Below are 26934 nucleotides of genomic sequence, written 5' to 3'. Positions count from 1 at the left end.
TTGTAGTGAATACTGATGGAGTATTAATGGTTAAAAGATGAACCATCATATGTACGGAGCCTTTGGAGCAAGAAGATGAAAGGACGGATGAAGAAGAAGTGACCTATGTTACTTCTTACCATATCACAGTGGAGGAAGATGACTCAGAATCAGATTCTCATGAAGGAGACTTCAAGGAAGCGCCTCCAACACTTGAAGACGGGGGGCAAGCTACCATTGACCAACTCAAGGAGATTAACTTAGGATCAGTCGAAGAACTTAAACCAATCTTCATCAGTGCACTCTTAAGCCCTCTAGAGGAGAAAGGTTATGTTGAGTTGTTATCTAAGTATAGAGATATATTTGCTTGGATATACAAAGAAATGCCAAGTCTCGAACCCAGGGTCGCAGTCCATAGCCTGGCAGTTAGGCATGGTGCACATCCAATTAAGCAATCCCAACGTTTTTTCAGGCCAGAGCTTATCCTAAAAATTGAGGAAGAAGTCAACAAACTCATTGATGCAGGCTTTATTCGAGAGGTTAAAAACCCGACGTGGATTTCCAGTATTGTGCAAGTCAAGAAGAAAAATGGGCAAATACGAGTCTGTGTGGACTTTCGTGACTTGAATTCTACGTGTCCAAAAGATGACTTCCCTCTACCTATTACTGAACTCATAGTAGACGCAACAACGGGACATGAGGCTCTGTCTTTTATGGATTGTTTCTCCGGGTATAACCAAATAAGAATGTCTCCCAAAGACGAAGAGTTAACTGCTTTTCATACTCCAAAGGGGATATATTGCTATAAGGTGATGCCATTCGGACTTAAGAATGCTGGTGCTACCTATCAACGGGCAATGCAAAAGATCTTCGATGATATGCTGCATAAAAATGTAGAATGTTACGTGGATGACTTGGTCATCAAAAGCAAAGAAAGGATAACTCACCTCCAAGATCTTCGCACAGTTTTCAATCGGTTAAGGAAGTTCCAACTTAAAATCAATCCTCTCCAATGTGCATTTGGTGTCACATCGGGAAAGTTCCTTGGGTACATTGTCCGACATCGTGGCATTGAAGTTGACCCATCCAAGATTGATGCCATACAGAAAATGCCACCACCCAAAAACCTACGTGAACTACAAAGCCTCTAAAGACAACTCACTTTCATTCGTCGGTTCATTTTGAATTTAGTCGGGCGATGCCAGCCATTTAGCCGACTTATGAAAAAAGATGCCCATTTTACATGGGACCAAACTTGTCAGAATACATTAGACAAGATCAAGAAATACCTACTTAATGCCCCGGTGTTAGGAGCTCCCACACCTGGAAAACCGCTTATACTATACATTGCTGCTCAAAAGGAGTCACTTGGGGCTCTCCTCGCACAAAATAATGAAGAGAATAAGGAAAAGGTTTTATACTATTTGAGTCAGAGGTTAACTGCAACAGAGCTCAAATATTCTTTAATTGAGAAGACTTGTCTCGCGCTAGTATTTGCTTCCCAAAAATTGAGACATTATTTTTTGGCTCACACCGTACATGTGATTGCAAAAGCCAATCCCCTTAAGTATGTCATGTCAAGACTTATTCTCTCTGAGCGACTAGCAAGGTGGTTGATTTTGTTCAATGAATTCGAAATCTTGTATATCTCGCGAAAAGCAGTCAAAGGACAAGCCCTTGCTGACTTCTTGGCTGATCATCCAATACCAGTTGATTGGGAGATTTCTAAAGACTTTCCTGACAAGGAGGTTTTCTTTGTTGATGTCCTCCTACCATGGATGATTTTTTTTATGGTGTGGCACGGTCCGAAGGAGCAGGGGCAGGCGTGGTGTTCATTTCTCCACAAAGACAAATTTTGCCATTTGCTTTTTCGTTTCTTGAAAAATGCTCAAATAATATGGCTGAGTATCAAGCCTTGATAATTGGTCTCCAGATGGCAAATGAAATGAAGATTTCAAACATTGAAATTTATGGTGAATCCAAGTTAATAATCAACCAACTTCTTAAGGAATATGAAGTCAAGAAAGATAACTTGATTCCATGTTTTCAGTACGCTTCCAATCTACTTCATAAATTTGACAACATTGTCTTAGAACATGTCCCAAGGGAAGAAAATTGCTTAGCGGATGCTTTGGCTAACTTAGCCACAACAATAGCATTGGGAGAAGGTGAGTCAATTACTGTCCCAGTATACCAACAATGGGTATTGCCGTAGTTACTCGAGGAACAGTTGGAAGAAACAAATGAAATCTCTGTTCAGATCATGGAAACTGAAGACTGGAGACGACCCATCATAGACTACTTGGAACACGGGAAGCTTCCTGTAGATCCTCGACATAAAACCGAGGTACGTCAAAGAGTACCTCAATTTATCTTTTATAAAGATACATTGTTTCAGCACCCATATGAAGGTCTTTTTCTTCGTTGTCTCGGAGAAGATGAAGCAACTCAAGCAATGGTGGAAGCACACTCAAGGGTCTGCGGGGCTTATCAGTCAGGTCCTAAGCTCCATTTTTGAGTAAAAAGAACGGGATACTACTAGCCAACTATGGTCAAAGATTGTATGGATTACGCAAAAAGGTGTCAGGCTTGTCCATTCCATGCCAATTTCATCCATCAGCCACCTAAACTCTTACATCCTACGGTTGCGTCTTGGCCATTTGACCCATAGGGATTAGAGATAGTCGGACCCTTTTTAAAATCGTCCAAGGGTCATGTGTATATCCTTATTGTAACAGATTACTTCTCGAAATGGGCCGAGGCAATCCCGATCAAGCAACAAAATAAAGAGACTGTGGTGGACTTCATTAAAACCAACATCATCTTTCGATATGGCATGCCCGTCACATCATCACTGATAATGGGTTACCTTTAAAAAATAAGTTGATGAGTGACTTATGTGAAAGGTTTAGTTTTAAACAGCACAAGTCTTCTATGTACAACGCACCAGCAAATGGACTAGCGGAAGCTTTCAACAAGACTCTTTGCAATCTGTTAAAGAAAGTAGTCTCTAAGTCTAAAAAGGACTGGCATGAAAGAATTGGGGAAGCTCTTTGGGCATACCGAACGACATATCGCACCCCTACTTAAGCAATGCCTTTTTCGCTTGTATATGGTGTTGAAGCAGTTCTACCACTCGAGCAACAAATCCCTTCATTAAGGATTGCTATCCAGGTGGGACTAACAAATGAAGAGAATGCGCAACTTCGTTTCAAGAGTTGGAGGCATTAGATGAAAGAAGACTTGAAGCTCAACAAAGATTAGAATGTTATCAAGCTCGGCTCTCAAGCGCCTTCAACAAGAGAGTCCGTCCTCGATCTTTTAAAGTTGGTGACTTAGTATTTGCCGTGCAAAGACCCATAATCATGCCCCATCGAATGGGTAAGAAATTCAACTCTAAGTGGGATGGACCGTATATGGTGCAAGAAGTCTACACTAATGGCGCCTACAAGATCATCGATGAAGATGGCATAAGGGTCGGTCCATTCAATGCCAAGTTCCTGAAGCGATATTATCCATGAGAAGGATAGATGCTCCTGGCCCGCATGAGTTAAAACTGTGTACGGTGTGAAAAAAAAAAAAAATAAAAATTACAATTATTTTCGACCGAACTACGTCATTGACTTGATCCCTGTAAAGGTACATAGGCAACTTGGAGGTTTGTTCCAAGTTCAGTCATCCATAAAAAAATAATAATAATAAATAAATAAATAAATAAAAATCTTCGTATTACTCCTGGCTGCAAGAGTTTAAACTGTGAACGGCAAAATAAATAAAACTCTTGATGCTTTTATTAATCAAAATGAAAATCAATAAAAGTTTGCTCAAATACATAGAAAAATAAAAGGGAACAATAAAAAAAAAAAAATTACAACCAATGAAGATTTTGGATTTCTTGTTGCTCGCTTTCCAGCAACTTCTCCAAGGTACTTACAACCTTAATATCAGCATCCATCATAACATGGGCCTCTTCAAGCGCATTTCGTTCGCCTCTAAGGTTCACGATGGCATCTTTCCTCTGAAGTACTCGCAAATTAATCTCTTCAATTGAAGTTCTGCTTGCCTCAACCCGAGTCTGCAAACGTTTAATCTCATTTTCATCATTTGTGAGATCTAGTTGGAGTGATTGAGTATGTCTTTCATCCTCTTCCTCTGAGGCAAGGACCTCACCAAGGCGGGAATTAATATTGGATAGTTGTTCAATGCGCACACCCTCAGTTAAAACATCAACATACTTTGATCGAACTTCGTTATATTCTGCAGCACTCTGAAGGTATGCACCAATCCTCTTTCGAAGCTGAGATGAGTCCACAAATTGTACAGATAATGCATTGAAAACCTGATCAAGTTTCAGCCCAAGTGATGAAATCTTTGAGAATGGAGTCATTTCTATCATTTTCTTGATGTTGTTCCCTAACGATAGGGCGGCCGTACGTCTGGCTTCAGAGAGCATACCATTCACGTCAAAAGTGATTGCTTCAGAGCACGCAGCCTCGCGTAGTGATTGAGCATACACAAAATGTTGTTTTTTGGCCAATGATCCAATAACAGTTACAGGTACCTCATCTTTATTTGTAGCAACATTCAATGGTGATTGGCCAGAAGCCTCCTGCTCAACTAACAAGGCTTAGGAGAGAGACTTCCTCCACTGAGATCCTTTGTCTTGGAAATGATGATTGTTTGTATCTAAATTGATCAGATCATTCCCCTTTCTGACTGCTAAGTCAAGAGTGGAAAGACCCAGAATGGATTCGTCGCCAGCAAAATATTTTACTACGAAAGCAGCTTCCTTTTGCATCACTTCGTCATTGTCTTCCACCTTTTGCAAATGAGAAAAGAAGATGAGGACAAAAAAAAAAAAAAAAAAAAAAAAAAAAAAAAAAAAAAAAAAGAAGAAGAACTTCTCATTGAGCTACAACAGTTATGTTTTGTTGATTTTTAACCTGAATTGGCACTGAAGTACTAGGGACGCCGTCAAAGAAATTCGTCATATTAAGAAGGGGGTTCTCTGCGGAAGAAGAGTGTTCATCCTCACGTACTGCATGTTTCCAGTTGTTATCATCGTCTTCTGCCCTCTCCACGTTTCGGCTTACCATGGTTCGGGGATGGTGTCATACGTCTGGGAGATCATTTCCACTATGGAGAGACGCAGAAGCTCCTGTTAAATAATGCTTACCAGATGTGTTTGATACGTGTTCCTCAGTCGTGTTCCTTCTGCAATTGCTCGGCTTCCCTTTTGGAGATGCATGACGTTTATTCTGCCCGGAATTATTGGCCTTCCAATGTAGGAATCTACATGTACCTTAGACCACCAAGTAGCGTACTCTTTGGTAACTGAAAGATACTGGAGTTTAGTGCGTTCTGGGAGTAGTATAGAAGACTGAGTCCCATACCGAGTGAAGGATAACCAGTGTTGCATAACATCTATCGCGTTACCAGTGCGCATATCATTTTTTAACTTTCCAGGAAGGTTTTAGTGAAATCTAAACTGCCTGTAAAATCTGTGGGGACTGTAAGGTTCTATGATGTAGTGATCTCCCACTACAAGAAAAATGACTTTTTACCACGGTGGAAAAGCCTTTCTACCACGGTTTTGAACCGTGGTAGAAATAGCCGTGGTAGAAAGTATCGACTTTCTACCACGGTTTTACACCGTGGTAGAAAGTTGGCCTTCTACCACGGTTTTGCACCGTGGTAGAAAGTCTACATTCTACCACGGTTTTGCATTGTGCTAGAAAGTTCAACTTTCTACCACGGTTTTGCACCGTGCTAGAAAATAGATATTCTACCACGGTGCAAAACCGTGGTAGAATGTCGACTTTCTACCACGGTTTTTACACCGTGGTAGAAAGTATTTTTTCTACCACGGTTCTTCACTATGGTAAAAAGTCTATTCGCAGAAGAAAAATAGATTTTTTACCACGGTGCATAACCGTGGTAGTATTATATAATTTTTTTTTTTAAATAATACTTTAGCCCTTGTGAAGGCTCTTTTATTATTATTATTTTTGATTATTATTATTTTTTTAACTACTACTAACGTTACAGAATCCTAAATAAATAAAAAATAGCATTATAACCAAAATAATTTACAATTCATACATATATATAACCAATTCCAAATCATTGTTTTATACAAAAATTAACCAAATACAAATATAAAAATTAACCATGTACATGATCCACACCTTACATATTTACTTAACCAAAATAAAACAAAAATTCTTCATATCTTCTTGCAACTTCTTCTTCTTCATCAACCATCCAAAAAATATAGCGGCAACAAAAAAGGTAACTGCAACCCGCAATCCTAGCTTTGACCTACAAAGATAGTTGAAGTAAGAGAATTAATGTAAAGCATTATAAAGGTACTTTGAAAGACTCTTCGTCTTAACTCAAGCAAAGCAAGTATTAATATGGTCTTAACTCAAACAAAGCAAGTTCAGTGTATCATGGAAATAATCCCAAAGCAAGTATTAACATGTACAAGTACTTTTGAATCAAGTCCTATGGTCTTAACTCAAACAAAGCAAGTTCAGTGTATTATGGAAATAATCCCAAAGCAAGTATTAACATGTACAAGTACTTTTGAATCAAGTCCAAATTACGAAAGTTTAGTATGAAATTCGACTCGTACATTATTTAATAAAGCATTCAAAATCACAAGAGAAGATGATAGAATGAATTCCCAAAAGGAAATTGGGAAAGCAGTTGATCAAATACAATGAAAATGACACCTCAGGAAGGGAATTGCCGAAAAGCATCTAAAACCCTCTTGGTATAATACAGTAGTCTGAAGTTCAAAAGAAAACACTTCAGTTTACTAAAAGGTGTTAGATGCAAAAAATCCATCCACGTAGTTGATGCAGCAAGGACTGGTAGGCTTATCCCATCAATTTTCTAGTAGTTTCAACCTAGCCTTTAATTAACAATTACAAACTAATTGTAATAATCACTTTGTTTATTTGCTTAAGAGAGACAATATCATGATCATAATGGTGATCATTTACCAGCTTGTTGCAATAAACAAATTGAATCTGTCGCCTATGTATTTACTTTAGGGCATGTAATAATTTTCATGCTCTAATCATGTCACTAGCCCTTCTTTTACAGAAAAAAGTAGGATACTAAACAGTTTCTTGACATGAGAGGAAACACAACAGAGATCAACGAGAAAGCAAAGCCAGTAAGTGCAGTATCAAAGTTGACTACGTTATACATGTAAAAAAAGCATTCAATTTCAAATGAATATCATTTTGGCACTTAATCAATTGACATAAGGTCTCATTTACATGAGAAATATTATAAAATGAGATTAAAAAATAATAATGATATTTATATATATAAACTGTTTTAAGGCATAAATTTGAAAGTGAGGCATGAAGGATATATATATATATATATATATATATATATACACACACACACACACACTTAGACATTGAGGTGTAGGGTTGAAAAAAACTTTTTGACTCATATGCAATCAACTTTAAATCATGCATTTTGGGACTTAATCAATTGATGGACATAAGGTCTCCTTTAGATGATAAATTAAAAATTAGTTGGAAATTGTGTTAATGTATAAATTTGAAAGTGAGAAAGAATTATGAATAAGTAGGTAAGCTTTATTGTCACTATCAAAATTAAGACATTGAAAAAGTCAATTAGAACAGGCTTTGAAACAACAAAATCTAAATGGTGAGACACAAAATGGTGTCCTCCTTTCAAGTTAGATAGTATTTCAAGAAACCTTTTGCATGTTGAGCTGCAAAGAGTTTATGCGTATTATATACTATTTTGAAGATCAAGAAGCAATTTCATCATGCCGAAATTGTTCCTATATGTAGGGTGGATGCGAGAGGTTTGGTTATTGAGGTAGGTTGCTACATCTGGTTATGATGAAAGGGAATGGTATATTGTATTTGTGTCTAAAGCTCAACCCCACAATGATCAGGCCCCCAAGCTGGCCAAAAAAGTATATGCAAAACTTGAAGTTGATTTCAGTTCAAAGAAGAGGGAAAGGTAAGCCTACTGCTGCCAATTATATGGCTTCTTTTGTTTTTCTTAATTATAGATTGAGTTTAATTTTTGAATAATCTAGTTCACGTATCATATATCCACTAGATACTCTTCCTTTCAGAACAATTATCTTTTTCTTTTTCCCCTGTGAAATTCAGAATAGCTATCTTCATTAAGATCTGAGTGTCATCATTTAAATTTTGTAAGAGAAAAATAGGAAATTGTAAGTGTCACTAAGTTACGTAAAGGATTATTTTAAAAGGTAATCAATTTTCAAAAAACTTGATTTTCATCACTTCATGGTTATTGTCCTTTCAATCATCATCATCATCATCATAATCATCTTTATCTTATTCTTCTTTTCCTTTCCGGTAAGAGATTGTTATGTACGGGCGCTTGGCTGTAAGGAGATATCTTACTTCAGTATTGTGGATTCTTTTTTTCTTTTTTTTTCGGAAATTCGTATTGTGGATTTTCATGTTCCCTGCTCATGTAAACTTAGTTGAATTATATAGCACATCTGGAGAAGTTTTCAACAGAAAAGAAAGAATATGCCTCCCATTGAACATAGGTGGTGGCCGGCCAACTAACATTAACTCGTGTCCTCTCAGCCATGTGTTCATAATTACATAACATTCTTATTCAGAGTATTTTCTTTCTAGAATATTCCGAGTTATCTAGTGTTTTTTTCTCTATTTATAGTAAAGCTTGGCTTTCATGTTTGAGATGGCTGATCTTCATGAAGATTCATTACGTGAATATGACGAATTGGAACTCTGCTATTTGGAAACAGGTGCTTAATGTTTATGTTTCATCTCTTTCTGCCGTCAATGTTTATTATGGTTATTCTAATTATGTTTCCAATTCCAGTTGCTTCTGAAATGTAATAGATTTCATTTACCTGTCAACTATTAATGGTGTCTCTAGAAATTTGACTGGTCTTAGCCTGTTTGTCTTTTATGCTTATGACTTATGGTAGTTCTCTTAAGGGGAAAAAAAATCCTTAATGACTAAATATAAAGATAAGAACATGTTCATTTCTCTGTCATTTGAAAAGAAGGATAAAAGCTTTGGAAAGTAATTATGTGGGAAAAGGTTCATCTCAACAAATTAAGGACAATAACAATGTCGGGATACATTTGCTAAACAAAAAGACAGAGATAGGTGATTGGCCCAGAACTAAGAGATGCATTGTAAACTAGAATGACAAAAACCAAACCCTCTCTTTAGATTTATTGTACAACTGAAGAAAGAGCAGAGATTCACTAAACCACCAATAAAAACCTTAAAGATTTGCTAATCAAACCAATAAAACCCCAAATTCCAAACCACATTCCCTAAAATCAGAGTCAAGAACGAGAATAGAGGCGATTAGGGAGGCTGAAATTAATGATTTGCCCTAAAAAAATTTATATTGAATAATTGAAGAATGACTTACCAGGGCCTTCAGCTTGTTTAAGACTCAAATTCAACCCAAATTTACCAATTAGTCTTTCAAATCCTGCAAAGGGAGATCCTGTTTCACCAAATAGGATTTAGTTTGCAAAACAAGAATTATAGACCTTATTAATTGATTTAGAAAAAAAATAATAAAACAAAACCCATACATACAAGTTCGTAGCTGCAGAGAGATGGCTTGAGAGTTGAGAGACACCGGGACAGAGCCTGAAGCTTGCGAAAGGCGAACCCAATCGAACTGGAACAGCGGGATTTAGAAACTGAAGGATATGGGTTTTGATTTTGAACAATAATATATGATATGTCGATATGGGTTCTGATTCTTGTAGATTTTGTAGTTTACACTTGCAGAGACAGAGAGAGGGTAACTTCAGAGCAGAGAACGAGAATAGAGATGGAGGCGATTTGGAATGCTGAAGTGAGGAGAACGAGAATAGAGATGGAGGCGATTTGGGATGCTAAAGTGAGGAGAACGAGAATAGAGATGAGGCGATTTGGGATGCTGAAGTGAGGAGAACGAGAATAGAGATGGAGGCGATTTGGGATGCTGAAGTGAGGAGAACGAGAATAGCGATGGAGGCGATTTGGGATGCTGAAGTGAGGAGAACGAGAATAGCGATGGAGGCAATTTGGGAGTGAGGAGAACGAGAATAGAGATGGAGGCGATTTGGGATGCTGATCTAAGTGAGGAGAAGATGAGGCGATTTGGGATGCTGATCGAAGTGAGGAGAAGATGAAATGATTTGCCCTAAACTATGTGGTCTGTGTACGTGCGAGGCTATATATATTTATGTATATAAAAAAAAAAAAAAAAAAGATTAATTTTTTCTTTAAGAAACTAGCGGGAATAAAACCCGCCTTCTATATTCAATTTCTACCACGGTGCTCCACCGTGGTAGATTGAATTACTACCACAGTTTTCCATTAACCGTGGTAGAAAAAGCGGCACAAAGGGCGCGACCTTATCCCGCTAAAATTTAGTGAAATAACCTCACTTTCTACCACGATTAATGGAAAACCGTGGTGAAATAAATTAACTTTCTACCACGGTGCTTTTATAACCGTGGTAAAAAATATAATTACTACCACGGTTTTAAAATAACCGTGGTAGAATAAACTTTCTACCACGGTTTTGAAATAACCGTGGTAAAATATAAATTTTCTACCACGGTTATTTTATAACCGTGGTAGAAAGTGTTTTTTACCACGGTTATTTTAAAACCGTGGTAGAAAGGGCGTGGTAAAAAACTGTTTTTCTTGTAGTGTCCCCTTCGCGAAATCAGATATCCAAAACGGAGACTAGTTAAGTACTCAAAATCTGGAATGCTAATATCATTATCATCAACTAAGGTTTTCCTTTCTGCTATTTCCATAGTTAAATGATGCATAACCACACCTTCACATGATTTAATCAAAAATTACGCCTCGGACTGCTCAAAGTTCTTTGCTGATACTTCCCCAGAATATTTAGCCATATGAGGTGTAGTTGGAGCATTCAAAAGGCAAAAGTGAGTCTTAAAATATTCACCCAACCACCCATAGACATAGTGAACAGGGAATACCACAGTAGTGCTCCCGGGATCAGAAGAGTTAACAATCTCATTCAGACCTCGATAAATGCTGGCTAAAATGGGAACAAAAAGACAGAACTTATTCCCATGTGCCATCATGCTCGCAATCTTGAGCACCCCCGGACGAATCATGCCAGCAGGCATAGTAGGTGGGACGAATCTACATAACCAATAAGCTAGAAAGGCAGTTAAGTAAGTCTTCTCTCGGATTTCAGGGCCCACTCCAAGACTAGAGAAAACTTCCTCTCCTTGAGATGACCTTTTTTGAGTGGATCCAATGGCTCTGGTGGGATTGTGCGTCTCTCGAGGTCGTTAGGTCTTGTTCCTGGCCTTTTTTATAGGCGGCTAGCTTCTTGTGTTTTATTGGGCCTTGAACCAAAAGTTCACCCAGTCATGGATCTTCACTGAAGGCGCTCCTTTTCTTTTCTTGCAAAGGCGATGAAATGCCAAAAACAAATGATGACAGCTTAACGGAAGGAGAAGCTTGCCCTCGTCCCTAGTTTTAGAAAACTCTTCTGCATGGGGAACAACTTCGTCAAAAAAAATTTCGTCAAAAGGAAGGCCACCAATTTTATTCAAGTCCCATATGGAAATGGACAGTTCACCATTGGAGGTGTGAAGCGTGTTAGTGGAAGGACACCAAGATTCCAGAAACGCCTTCAGCACATGTCCGTGGCGATCATATGAGAACAAAGAGGCGAAAACAACATCATACAACCTCATTTTCTTGAGGAAATCCTGATGGCAGGCCAAAATATCCTCCAACCATTCCCAATAACCCTCCACGAATGATAAATCCCCCACGATTTTAAAAGATGTGTTCCACTTTACTTCTTTAGACTATATTTTGTGACCCAGTAGCTGAAATTGGTTTGCTACATCCACCGATCTATTATAGTGAGAAGGCTGCAATGTCAAGGCCCAGGGGGCAGGTGTGATATTTGGATCTTCTATCTGGCCAATGTTCGAAAGCTCATAAGGAAATTTGCTTGACCACCATTGCAAATGAAGAGAATTATCGAGGCGGGGAACCTTTAATGTATACTGCCCTATAAGAGGTTTTTGGATGTCCAGAGTCGTCCCACTCTCGCTAGGGTTGCCTCGTTTCTCAATAATAGTCATGGTCCCTTCTTTGAAGCGTTTGATGTATACCATGGTGCAATACAATTCCTGCAATATAAAATGAAATGATAAGTTTACAAGAAATTATTTTATTCCTAAATGCACGTGACTTACAATCCAGTAAGGCAAATCGGCGGAGTCGAGTCTCCAAAGATGAGCAATAAATAGTATAAGACAAAGTTTGGCACGGTAAACCGAATCAAATGCAGACGAGGCTCCACGATTGGCCAGTAATGCATGACAAAATCAATGCACGGTAAACCGAATCAAATGCAGACGAGCCCCTACGATTGACCAGTGGTACCAAACATAGTTGTTATCCAGTGAATCAAGTTAGATACAAGAAAACCTCTATAGGTGAGCAGTAAGTGGTACACGACAAAGTCTGGCACGGTAAACCGAATCAGATGCAGACGAGGCTCCACGATTGACCAGTAGTGTATGATATAATCAATACATGATAAACCGAATCAGGTGCAGACGAGCCCCCGCGATTGACCAGTGGTACCACATAGAGCCAATGCAAGATGAGTCGAATCAGACGTAGGCGAGCCTCCTTAAGTGAGGAGATACACTAGACATATTTGGTGCGAATGATCAATTAAATACGGATTCCCAATTCATGATTAGAAACAAATGTGGTGAGCATGGAAGTAATGAAATTTCATAGCGTGAAATTCATAGCTAGCAAAAAAAAAATGGTGATGAACAAGCATGTGTGTATGAAATATGAGTGCACGGGATACACTGATGAAATACTACCTAACTGCAAATGCTTGGATAGAAACTTTTTGACCTTCGCATATGAAAAATAAAAAAATAAAAAAATGACGTGTTTCAATGATAAAGTTCAAACATGATGGGCAACTCTCATATTGCTACGTTAAAAGAAGTTTATCAACAATTCGTTCTAGAATGATCTATCAAAAAAAATGTAGCAACTGGGTGGACACCAAGCAAAGTCCTCAACAATTCATCCCAGAATGATCTATCAAAAAAAAAAAGAAAAAAAAAAATGTAGCAACTGGGTGGACACCAAGCAAAGTCCTCAACAATTCATTTCAAAATGATCTATCAAAAAATGTAGCAACTGGGTGGACACCAAGCAAAGTCCTGGAAAAAAAACAAAAAAAAAAAAAAAAAAAAAAACAAAAAAAATGAACAATTGTTGCAATATAGCAAAGGAAAGCTTATTGTTGTCTACGATAACATCGGTGGAGGATGGCGGAAGGAGAACCCATTTGGAGTTCGGTCAGACTAGGAACAACATGTTATAGATCGCGGGGCACCTATGTACCAATTTCTGGCAACTGTTTCTACTAGTGTGTGTCTTAAAATGTTGATTTTAAGATATTTTAACCCAAGACCTGAGAAATAGTTTACTATTTCTCTACTCTGTATTGGCAACTTTGGGACGATCTTCATTGCAAAAAAACACGTCATTTTAAAAAAATAAATAAATAACTATGTTGTAATCCTCGATGGTGATGACATTGAGATATTGATTCTCAAATTTTCCTGATCTGCTATACGTCATGCGCGCTTAGTTGATGACGGCAACAAGGCATTAATCCTCAATTTTTGAATCTGGGGCTAACTACACTGTAATTGCTTCAAGATGTATTGTGAGTCAAACGAGTGAAGATAATTTGGCAACAATGTTCATAAGGTTGAAAAAGGTTGATGTCCTCCTAACAAGAAACTATCAAAATACCATGCATCCATACCAGTTTTCTTTTTGGGGAGGATGTCATTAGTTGTGCTTGGATCTAGCCAAAGGAAGTCATATGATGGACTGTTTCAATGGGAAATCTAAATCTTTCAACAAAAAAATGATGAGGTGGGTATGGCCGAATTGTGCAGATACATGTTGACATATATATATATATATATATATATATATATATATATATATATATATGATACTAATAATAATAAAGAAGAGGCTGTCCAATTACTTATAGAAAATGGTACCTGTATATATGGTGCCCACGCGTGTCAAGATGTGCTTCTCCCAGAGATTGAACCAGTCCACGTGCAACAACACAGCGCACCAAGATTCCTCTCTGCCCAACACAATGTCTGCTACGAAAGAAGAAAACGACGAGAATATTGTTTAGGGTTTGACCCTAAACCCGTATGTGCAAAATATAAGCACGGTGATATAGCACATATGGAAATAAATCTTCCATTACTATTATTATTAATTTTTTTTTTTTTTTGAGAAAGACAACAAAAATAAATAAATAAATAAATAAATATTCACTGATCCGATGTCGAGAGATTATCTTCTAAGGGTGACACCTTGTATTATTCGTGGGATTTACAGTGAAGCTCGCATGTATATCTGCATCAGTAAAGAGAAAAAAAAAAATCATGTCAAAAAAAATAAATAAATGAGACTCGCATCAACAAACAAAGAAGGAGAGCCAGGAAATAATACTGCATGTCTCTTTACCTCCCTACAAGTGCGAACATTTCAAAGAAGCACAAAACTAACCGGAGAAAAGATGGAGCACCTAGGAATGGTGTGTTGGGTCTTATAAGTAGGAAAACCTAAATTAGTGGCTTCCCTCCTAAAGAAGCCAAAAGAATTTGTGGCAAGTTTGGAAGGGTGAAAATTTCATGCACTCTGTTAGTCAGTTTCCAGAGAGAAAAGGAAAAAGGTTAAAAAAAAAAAAAAAAAGGTTATATATGGGGTTGCTCTTTCAACTTGATATGCGCAATTGAATGAATTTTTTTTTTTGATACCCAGTCCATTTTTAACCTCGTGGATCTTTTATTTAAAGAAATATTTCTCACACTTGCCCTTATACTTCTTTGCAAAAGAAAGGCAAGATTTGGTCTTTTCTTTTCCTACAAGGCAAGAGATCTCAAAATTGCAGCATGATCAAAAGGTGCTATGATGGAAGCAAATTTCCATTCACTCTTTGCCAAAATTTTAGAGATTTGTTTGTAGTCCAAAAAGTCAATGATTTAAATTTAATGAGCTGGTTTTGTTGATCAAGCCTTGGAAATTGGAAATTGGCATTAAAAAAAAAAAAGTGAAGACAATCACTACAACAAATTAAGGTTCTTGCCACAAGACACTTCGTGGCAAAAACCTTCAAATTTCGTGGCAAAAGCCTTTTAGTTACAAGAAATAGCTTGTGGATCAGTCGTGGGCGTAGCACCGTCACAGATAGCAAATAACCATGACTAAAAATTTTCGTGGCAAAATGTGGAACTTTTGCCACAAAATTTGAACTCGTGGTAAAATACCTCCTATCGCCACAAACTATTTCGTAGCTAAATAACAATACTTTCGTAGCAATTAGCAATCTCGATATAGGAATTAATCGTGACTAATTCAATACTTTTGCAACGAAAATATATATCGTGACTAATTTAACCGTTTTCCCACGGAGTTCATTCGTGGCTATAAATCTAATTGCCCACGAATATAAGTCGTGACAAATATCTAAAAAGGCCACAGAATTCATTCATGGCAATAAATCTAATTGCCCACGAATATACGTTGTGGCAAGTATCCAAAAAGGCCACGGAGTTTATCCGTGGCTATTCTATTATTAAAAAAATAAAATTTAATTTAATAGCCAAAAATATATATTGTAGTAAACACAAAAAATATGCCACATATTTATTGTGGCACGATAAGAATTTGTAACAAACCTGTAAATTACTAACCTTATAAACATAAGAAATAATATCAAAAAAATAAAAATTATCACATCAACACGATTATGCAAACAAATAAATACTTGATATTGCATATGTTACACCAACAAAAAAATGTATTATTTACAACATACATAATAAAGCCCATCGAGTAAAAAAATGAGTCTTCACAACTAAAACAATTTCAATTCTAATAATTTGGACCAAAACAAGCTAGTATCTTAAATAAAATGTTTCAAGATCTTAGACAAAAATGTGCTATAGATTCCTAAAAAAAGAGTTTAGAGACCTGGACATACACTACTTAAACCATCTTAAACAAAAAGAGCTTGAAGTCTCGTAGCATGAGCCCATCCAAAAATCTACAAAACAAACAATGAATAAATACAATTAGTGCATATGTCAAAATAAATAAATCCAAGAAAAAGTATAAATAGAGAATAAGAATATCAATTCATCTTCTAGATGATAAGGAAAAGTACAAAATAGAAAAGACAAAATACTACTATTAAGATTTATCACTAACAAGCTAAGCTCTGAAAAATCAACATCCGTTAAGAATATCTACTTTGTGAAACAAAATTGATCATCATAGTTTTTTATAAGCTCGTCATTGCTTGCTAACTTGAAATTTCTATTAGGTAGAGAATTAGACCATGAGTTTTAATAACTCAAATCACATAACCAGACTTTTTCTATAAACTAATGGGCAATATATTATACCAAGCTAGAAGTTACTAACTTTATTTTTAATCAATCGACTAGTTAGTTTTACATAATTTTTAATGTTAACTTTTTTTAATTTACTTTGGCTAAATAATTAATTTTTTAGACAATCAAAATTAACCAAACAAGAAGAGTTTAACCATTCCGTAAAACCATACACGAGATCAATTTTGACATGGATACCTATAATTGTGATTTAGAAGAGAAAAATAAAAAAATAAAAAATAAAAAAACAACTGCGGAAAAAGGATAAAACCTTAGCACACCAGGAAAATATTGAATTTGACTGTTAGTCACTATTTTCATTTGATAATGATAAGAAAAACCTACTCAAAAAAAGATAAAAACCTTAAACAATTCATAAGTCAACTCAAAAAAAGATAGTGCCCCTTATGTGGTTTTACAAACCAATTTTAACAAAGAATGTCTTTATAAGTTGAGTATCTCATTGATTATTCAATCCTAATTTCCATCCCTTCGTCGATCATATTACCATTAATTTAACGAATATTTTTATTTCCAATTATTGTCTAGACCAAACGTCACGAAGTTAGATGCAGACAACCATCAAGTTATTGACACAATTTTACTAAGTACGTAGAATCATGATGATCATAATGTTCACTGAGAAACCAAAGTATGTATTATTTGATACAATTATTAGAATAAAAAGGAAGAACAAAAAATTACCATATTACTTTCTGAGGAACAAGGGCTGCTAATAACCTTTGAAAAATAACTAAGAAAGTAGCGTGATTGACAATAACCCATTTTGATCTAGTTGTGTTATCCTCCCACTTTACCTGCAATGGAAAGGCAAATTTTTTATATAAAATCACTAACATTAGAGACTTCTCAACCAAAATAGCACTCTAATAACTTGTAAATAAATCCAACCCAGCTTGAAATTGGACAAATTTTAGTTTGGCTGGCAAGATCCTTTAGAATTGCCACCCTTAGCTGCAAGTTCTAACTAATATATCAAAGAGAACTTAAAGGTATGAGAGGCATATTTTCACAAGAACAATTGCTTACCTGAAATCTGACCAGGCATCAATTTGTTAGGTAGAAGTAAAAAAGAAAAATAGATGGGCCTTATCCAAATAGACATGGCATAGCCATCATATCCTCACATTTATGGTATTTCCATGGTACTTGATTCCTAAATGAGACTTTTAGATGCCTACAACTTTAACTCAATTTGAATACAAATTACAAGTGTACTTGATTTCAGGTGCTGCAATGGAGTTGGTTAAGACTATAAATAATAGAACACAATAAAAAATAAAAATAAAAAGAACCATAGGGAAAAAGACTCCACAAAGATCTTTGGAATGACAGTTAAACTTGAGATATCTACCCACAAGATAACTAATAATGATTTTTTTTCCCCAACAAAAAGAGATGTACCTTTGTTTCTGAATTCTTCTCGTCAAGTTCCCTCATGCCCTTACGTGATCTCAATGTATGGCAGATGTTTTCGAGTCAATCAACTAGAAATTGCTACCAGAAAAAACGAAACTGATAGAATGAAATGTGATTCTAAAACCACAAGCTTGGATTTTTCCAATTGAAACACTTCCATTGCACAATTAAGACTATAAACAATAATAAAAAATGAACGAAAAATAAAAAAGTACATAAATTTCCATTGAGACAATTTCTCAAACACTATGTATGCGTACAATAAACTTTCACCTAAAGAATTCTAATCCTCAATCTATCTTCAATTATGGAAATCAAATTAAAAGAATACATATACATGATATTCAACGAAAATAAAAATAAAAAATACAGATTATTAGACGATATTTGAAGAAAATATGAAGGAAAAAAAAATCAACAAATATAAGATACTTGTCCTGCTAGAATGCTCGTGAAGTAAAAGTTGAATAGTTTGCTTCATCCACCAATAATAAACCCTAGATTACATTCAAAACAAGAGAAAAAATACATCAAATGTTTTTAAGAAAATTGAACAAATATTAAAAAAATAAAAATAAAATTGATTGAAATTTAAAAACCTGATATGCTTAGGCTTGAATGGATTTCAATGGAACTCTATTGCTCGCTCACAGATTTTAGAGAGGTAGAATCCTTCTCCATATTAGTTGATGATGCATCTCCTCCTCCTCTTGACCCAACCAATGCCAACATTTCTCTCCAAAATTTCCCTTAAATTAATAAACCCTAAACAACTTATTGAACGTCAAAATCCGCATCAAATCCCCAATACAGAGTGAGACTTCCTACCAGTGATAGAGATATAGAGTGGAAGATTGAATAAAATCCCCAATACAGAGTAAGAGCTCCTACAAGTGATAGAGAGATCGAGTGGAAGATTGAATCAAATCCCTAATACAGAGTGAGAGCTTTTTCCGGTGACAGAGAGATCAACTCGAAGATGGAATCAAATTCCCAATACAGAGTGAGAGCTCCTACAGTGATAGAGTAGTGGAAGATTGAAGAAGATCGATTAGATTTAGTATTCTCTCCTATGGAAGAGAGTTTGCTCACAGTAATGGCAAGGGAGAATGAGAAACCGTATGTTTCGTTTAGCATCCCAATAGGGTTTTCCTTTTCAATTGGCGAAATTCCAGGCGCGAAACTTTAGCGCTTTTAAAGTTGAAAAAATAAAATTAATACGGAATATAAAATTTTAATTATAAAATTTTTTAGTACAACATAGTTTAATTATTTAAATAGCTTAAAAATTATCTAAATATTTTATAAAATGCTCTTCAAAAATTTGAACAAAAATATTTACAATTCAAATTTTAAATTAATTTTATTTTTTCATTTTAAAAAGGCCAAAGTTTCATATTATCATAAAAATCAATCTAATTTTCATGTATTTAAGTAAATAATTTTAATAAAAAATAATTAATAACTCTAATTATACATAATTTTAATTTTGATATTTGGTTTCTAATAATTTTAAAAAATTAGTCATAATTGTAAATCATAATAGATCAACAACATAAAATAGTAAAAGATAAAAATAAAACTTATTAAGTAACTAAGTGTATAAAATAATTTTAACTACTTTTTTGACTTTAGGTATGAAGCTTTAATACATTTTTTTATTTATTTGCTTGGACAAGGTAGCTGTAGCGGATTTTTTATCACAATATAAGTTTAACAATGGAGTGATATTAGTAGTGATAATTTAAACTCACTATTTGTGAATGTTGAATCATGAATAGCTGAAAAAATGGAGTATGAGATAAATATTAGAAAAGTAAATTGTACTAGAGAAGAAAATTGATAAGAAACGAAGAAAATTGATAGGAAACTTTTAGAGAATGAAATTCGAAGTTTCGGTTGAAGGAATTCTCTTAATTTATTATAATTAGGTATCTTTGTATGGTAATAGTATAGAATTATTTTAGTTAGACTTTGCTTATTGATATTTTATTTAAATTATTTTTTAAAATTAATTATAAATTAATGATTTGAAATTCTCTAACCCCTGTACTTTTAAAAGTAATATATATATATATATATACCGAAATCTCTAGGTTTATTAAAAAAGCTCATATAAATATATTCTTGTCTAATAAATAGATAAATAGGTAATTTGTGTTAGAGTGGTAATTTGTGGTACAGTTTTATAGAAATAGGTAATTTATGATAGAGTTTTATAGAAATTATTATATTTTCTTTAAATATACTCTTGTCTAATAAATAGATAAATAGGTAATTTATGTTAAAGTTTTATAGAAACTCTTTTAAAAACTTTTTTTACATCAATTAATAAATAGAAATTATTTTACTTTCTTTAAATATATCCTTGTCTAATTAGATATCCTTTTAATTAAAAAAAAAAAAAAAACACACATAATAAATAGATGAATGTAGGTAACATGTGATAGAGTTTTATAGAAAATAAAATAAGTAATTTGTGGTAGGGTTTTATAAAAATAGGTAATTTGTGGTACAGTTTTATAAAAATTATTTTATTTTAATTTCTTTAAATATATCATTTTTTAATTAGATTTCTTTTTAATAAAAAAAACTCATAATAAATAGATAAAAAGGTAATTTGTGTTAGAGTTTTATATAAACTATTTTAAAAACTCTTTTTATATCAATTAATAAATATTTTTTTATATTAATAAATAAAAAAGGAAAAATAAAAAAATTAATTATTTAAATATTTTTGTTAAATATAATAAAGAGAGAATGAGAAATTAGCATCCCAATAATGAAACCACTTTTTGTTGTTTTCCTTCTCAATATATTTTGTGATTTTTAAAATAATGAAATCACTTTTTGTTGTTTTCCTTCTGAATATATTTCGTGATTTTTAATATATATATATATATAAACCTAATTGGAAGTATTTTTAGTCCAATTTTTTGAAAAATATTTTAAGCGATTTAAATAATTAAACTATTTTGTTAAATAGTGTGATATGAACTATAAATATCAGATAAATCAAACTAATTTTCATATATTTAAGTAAATTAATTTAAATAAAAAATAATTATAAACTCTAAATATACATAATCTTATTTTTAATATATTTAATTTTCAAAAATTAGAATGCATATATGATGGGTAATTTGATAGAAAATATAAATTTTTGGAAAAGACAAACATCTAAAAAAATAAAAATAAAAATAAAAATAAAAATCATGTTTAAAATTATTTGAAGTATCAATAAGTGTGTTTATACTATACACACTAATTGATAAATGAATTAAGAATACATCAAACATAAGTAATGAAACACATAATAAAAATTAATCAATAGATAGATAGATAATATTTTACTAATAGGCTCATAGCCTTATACACAAAAATATCACACTATGTTTTTATGATATACCTAAAAGTCATCCTTTAGATGCTTTATATATAAGATAATGTTTCAATCTTGCCCATCAAGACAAATTTTGTCATGCACATTAACGTGTCCCAATAAGAGGTTGACACTTCTTTTAAACTTAAAAAGATACAAAACATGGGTCATACCCATTTTTTAGAGTTAAACCCGACAAATCTATTTTTTCCCTCTCTTTGCTCCCATCTATGTATCTTGCTTCATCTACATCTTTCTTCGGCTCAAGATCCCTCTTGAAACTTTTCCAATTCTACTATGGCACCTCCTTACGGGTGGAGAGCAAACCGGTACAAGAAGCACACCGCTTCTAATCTTCTTACTGAGAGAACAATCCTCTCTTGGACTTCTACTGGATCACATCGATCCATACAATTGATTGTAGATACAAATTTGTTGCACAGAATATATCTCTCAAAGATTGATATGCAAATCAAATCTCACAACTAGAGTATAAATGAATACAAATGAAGCTCAATACTCTATGAATGATATATGTATGAGATGATAAATAAGATGAAGAACAAAATCTCTTTGATTCTCAAGAAGGTTTCTCTATTTCGCTCTAATGCATCCCCATAATGTCCAAAACATTGTGTATTTATAACCCCTTGAAAAATATAGCCTTTAGGGGTAAATTAATTTTCCAAATTTGAAATTTTAGTCCATCTAATCGGTCACTTGAGTTATCTATTCGTCTAAAGTGATCGAATATATGTTATATCTGTTCAAGCAGTTGGAGCATCTGATCGGTTAAATTATAGAAGTGATCGATAAGATTAGATCTTGTTTCATCGCGCTTTCTAAAATTTGATCCATCTAATTGGTTACATAAAGCATCTAATCGCCCACTTGGACACATTTGATTGGTTACATTAGTGAACTGATCGGTCAATTGATAAACCACAAAAGATGCGAGCTCATTGGTTTTGTCATCCTATCAATAGTATAACTGATCTGGTCGGTCAAATGAAAAATAAATAAATTTTCTGGTTTAGTCATCTGATAGACAGCATGGGTTGTTACTTCTGCATACCTTATTTCCATTGAAAACATTTAAGTAAATAAGGATGTACCCCCTATTTGGATTCAATAAAAAATACAAGAAAATTAAAATCTAACTAAATAAAATAAAAAAAAAAAAATCAGTTTTAGTACAAATTGGGGATCCCAAAAGTTTTGGTAAAACTTGATCCTCCATGTAGGCCTATATAGAATTGATGAAAAATCCCATAAAATCAATTTAGGCTATTTTAAGTGTAAGGAGTAATTATCGGAAAAAATTATTTTGAAAATATCTTTATTTCAAAAAAATCATATTTTCCATACTTAGCTAAAAAACCAAGAAACAGTTTTTCATAAGAAATGTCTGAATCGTAAAGTCATTTATCAAGTCATGGTAACAAAGGCTTTGTGGATGAAAAAGTAAGTTCAATGCCTTAAACTCTACTTTCTAGAGACCAAAATAAAACATATGATCAAGTGGTGTGCATGGTCTTACCATTTCTACCTCAAATATTGAGTTCTTTTAAAGCTTATGCAAACTTAAACTAACTTATTCTTTTTAGCAATGATTTCATGTGTCTATTGTTAGTGTATATAGGAACATGCATGTGAATGATGATATGATATGCATAGTCCTATAGAGATGAGCTTCAAATGGATTCATAAATACTTTGACATTGAATCCTAAATACTCACCATACTATCTACTCATTTCTTCAAGCTTTGTTCATATATGATTGTTTAGGCTTTGAGTTATTCTTGCTTTCTTCCAATTTCTTTGAGTTGCTTGTTTGCTCATTAATTTTAGTCCAAGCTATCTTTGGATGGACTTGCAATATTTGGTTTCCTTGCAACTTAATTCATGTCTCTTTGTATCCATTCTTTTCCATTGATGTGATCGCTTCATTGAGGTCAATTTTTGAAGACGAGTCATCTATAACACTCAATGTATATAATTAAACACTAATCCACAAACACCATTAATAGTTTGTAATAACCAAAATTACTAGATTGTCCTTTGTTAAAGGCTTTGCGCCAACAAAATCCTACGTACTTTTAAGATCTTTTATTCCATTTAATTCTCAAATAACTAAATCTTTTATTTATACCCTTACTAAATAGAAGTAAAATTTTGTAGTTGCAAATTTATTTAAGATTTGATATATGATCTATATTTTTTTATTATATCTTTAATTTTTAATTACTTATAAATATTGCATTATGGATATATATATATATATATATATATATATATATATATATATATATATGATTAATTTAAATTCAATATAAGAATGTTTGGTACGTTTTTTTTTTTTAATCTTTTCTGTATGAATAATATTTAAAAATGGTCAAATTTAAAGGAAATGCCATTTTGGATTTTTATTATATCCTAATTGCTATAAAAACAAATTCGTTGACAAAAATGGCATTTCGCCACAAGGATTGAAAATTCGTGGCAAAATAGCTCCTAATTGCCACGAAGACAAATTCGTTGTAAAAAAGACATTTCGCCACAAGGATTGAAAATTCGTGGCAAAAGACACTATTTGCCACGAATAAAGCATCGTTGCGAATAACTAATAGATTTGGCACGAAAGTAATTTCGTGGCAATAGAACATATCATAGCCACAACTAATAATTTGTGGCAATATCCATCTTTTAGCCACGAGAAAAAAACTTTGTGCCAAAAAATTTTATTTGCCACAAGAATAATATCATGGCAAATTGTAAAGTGATTTGCCACGAAAATATATTTGTGGCAAAAGAAATATACAATTGCCACGAATAAAATTTCGTGGCACAAATAGCATTTTGCCATAACTTTGTATGTCGTCCCTAATTCATTGTGGCAAAATTGACATTTTACCACAAATTTTTAGGTCGTCCCTAATATTCATGGCAAGAACTAGTATTTGCCACGAAAAATTTACTCCATGGCAAACACTCATATATTAGCCACAAGAAGTTTATTTTGTGGCCAAAAGGTACTTTTTGCCACAAAATTTTACGCGTGGCAAAAAATTTCGTGGCAAGAGCCCAAATTTGTTGTAGTGAATGGAAACTTTCCATTGGTGGAGCAGACCCACGCACCACCAGGCCTCTCTTGGTTCACATTGATCTGCTCATCATAAATGAAAGCCATTCCTCACATCAAAATTAGTGCAAAAAAAAGGAAATAAAACTATTGAGCATAGGATTGGTCCAAGTTAAGTACCTCAATCTCTTGTGCAATGACCATGGATGCAGTTCCACCAAAGGACTCACCCACATACGAAAATCTAAGAGCACTTTTATATATAAGCAAACGGAGAAGGAAAACAACAGTTTTACTGGAACAAAATTCGACTTGCACCTCGTATCAAGGACTTGCATCTCGACTTGTGCCTTGCGCATCATCAAATCTTCTTTTCAAGAGTTTCTTTTGGTGCCAAACCAGACGCCATATAAAAAAATTGCATTGTCAATTTTTAATTGGTAGGACGTCTCACACTTTCTTAAGGTTCACTCCATTTCTATAATGGGATAATGAATGAATATGCATAGCTGTGTCATAGAAGAATATCTGCATAAAAAGAAAAAGCATGGTTGCCACGTGAACAAAGTCATGTTACTTGGCTTTATTTGTCACCATGACTTACTAGTCATTGCAATCAAAGGAAATGAAGATCTTACCACTCCTTCAGTTATCCGACAAAAGTCAAAGGCTAAAAATAAAATAAAGAAATTTCATACAAGTTCAAGCAGGGAACTAGAAAAGAAAATCTTCAAGCCTCACCTCTCATACATGACAAGCATCCTTGTCATCAAGCCTTGAAGCGGGGGCAATTTGTAGACACTAAAAAAATTGTGATGGTCTAATCACCGTCGGATTGGTCAAAAAGTCAAATATTCCTTGATCAATTAAATTCTACAAACATGGGTCCCATCAATGGACACGTGTCAAAATTCTAAAGGGGCATACCTTTAAAGAAAATGGCGGTTTAATTCAAATTCAATTCAAATTTGAATTTGAATTTGAATTGATTTCCATATAAAAGGAAATGAATCCTTTATTTAGGGAAAAATCGCACAATATTGGGGAGTTTCCAAATTGAACAACCCACCCTTTGGCCTATAAATATAAGGCCACCCCTCACATTTTAAGGACACACTTATAGAGACACAGAAGACACAGAGAAAGAGATAAACAAAACATTGAAGCTCTACCGAAGCCCTAACTCAACAAAGACTTTGAAATTTCTAAAGAAGAAGAACAACAAGCGTGCCACACATACGCCGTTCTTCATCAAAGACTATCAAATCCACTGTTCGGGATCAAGCCTTACCGGCCCTCATTCAGAAATCCATCCGAGTTTTTTTCAATTTCGAAGAACTCAAATACAATCCAACCACCGGCCCAAGATCAAGCTTCCGAAGCCCTTGTGCTGACGTTTCAAGGAGATTCAATCAAAAGAAGATTCTAGACTGTAATAGAATCGAACACAGAGAACTGTACTCATTTATTTTCTGATATAATTTATTTAATAAAATTATTGTTATCGCATTTATTTTCATTCTAGAATTTTCGGAATCAACATTTGTGTGTACAAATTCATTTCATAATTCACATAATTGATATTTAATGAATGAGTTTAGATTAGTCGGAAAAGTAGTCAGGGACTGACCATATGATGACTTTTTGGGTATGGTCAGGGACCTACCTATTTGGGAGTGCACTACCATTTTTATTATGACCATGGGTCAAATGAGCCCTCATTGTGTGGACGTGATCAGGGATCATCTGGGGAGTAGACGTACAATCCAGCCACATGTGTGTTTTCAGTAGTTAAGGACTATACGATTCACACCACTTTATTGGACGGAGCCCGGGGCTCATATGAGTTATGTAGATCTAATAAAAGTAAATGATGGTTGTTGAGTTTATAATTAATTGGAGATTATGCAAATTTTTTTAATAATACAATTAATTGAGTTGTTTTTATATATGGGAATATAAGGTATAGTTAGCTTGCTGAACGATGATTGTGTTTAGCATTTCTTGCTGACCTTGTGAGCTCACCCTATTATCATATTTCAGGTGCTCGTAGAGTAGGAACGTGATGGAGACACATGACGGGGACGGATTTTAGGTCGTTGCACATTTATTTATTTATTTTACTAGGTTATCCTTTATTATGATCATTGTAATAAAGTTGGTGATTTGTGAGTCCTTATTTAGTGATTGAGTGGTTATGGATTTTCTTTTGTTGTTGTTTTTTTTATTTTTTTTTTATTTTTTATCATGTTAGAGGAAATTTCACCTCTATTCATTTTGTATAAACTTGTCAGACTTATATGTTTAATAAATTAAATGATGAGATTCATCGTAGTTCTACTTATGGTGGATGTATGTTGATAATTGGTGGAAGTTATACTTTAAATTTTATATGCAGAACAAGTATTTCTTGTTTTAAAATTTGGAGTGTTATAGTTTGGTATCAGAGCCTAGGTTAAGAATTTGTATTTAATTAATTAGTATATTTTAT

At 34.0% G+C, this 26934-nt stretch overlaps 1 long non-coding RNA gene across 2 annotated transcripts; it reads right to left on the bottom strand.

The window, feature by feature from the left end:
- Nucleotides 1–15993: 15993 nt before the first annotated feature.
- LOC132301706 (uncharacterized) lies at nucleotides 15994–19125 on the bottom strand. Of its 2 annotated transcripts, XR_009480646.1 has the most exons (4): nucleotides 18578–19125; nucleotides 17964–18475; nucleotides 17244–17356; nucleotides 15994–16189 (listed from the first exon to the last, which is right to left on the bottom strand). It is a non-coding gene; the product is annotated as an uncharacterized LOC132301706 (long non-coding RNA). The 2 variants fall into 2 exon arrangements; XR_009480645.1 differs by having other exon boundaries at nucleotides 17964–19125.
- Nucleotides 19126–26934: the final 7809 nt, after the last annotated feature.

Source organism: Cornus florida, unplaced genomic scaffold, assembly GCF_030987335.1.
Source record: "Cornus florida cultivar Cherokee Brave unplaced genomic scaffold, ASM3098733v1 CherokeeBrave_3.0.0_Hap2_Chr01, whole genome shotgun sequence".
NCBI lineage: Eukaryota > Viridiplantae > Streptophyta > Magnoliopsida > Cornales > Cornaceae > Cornus > Cornus florida.
Note: the sequence above shows the minus strand (reverse complement) of the source record. Positions and strands in the feature narration are given on the sequence as shown.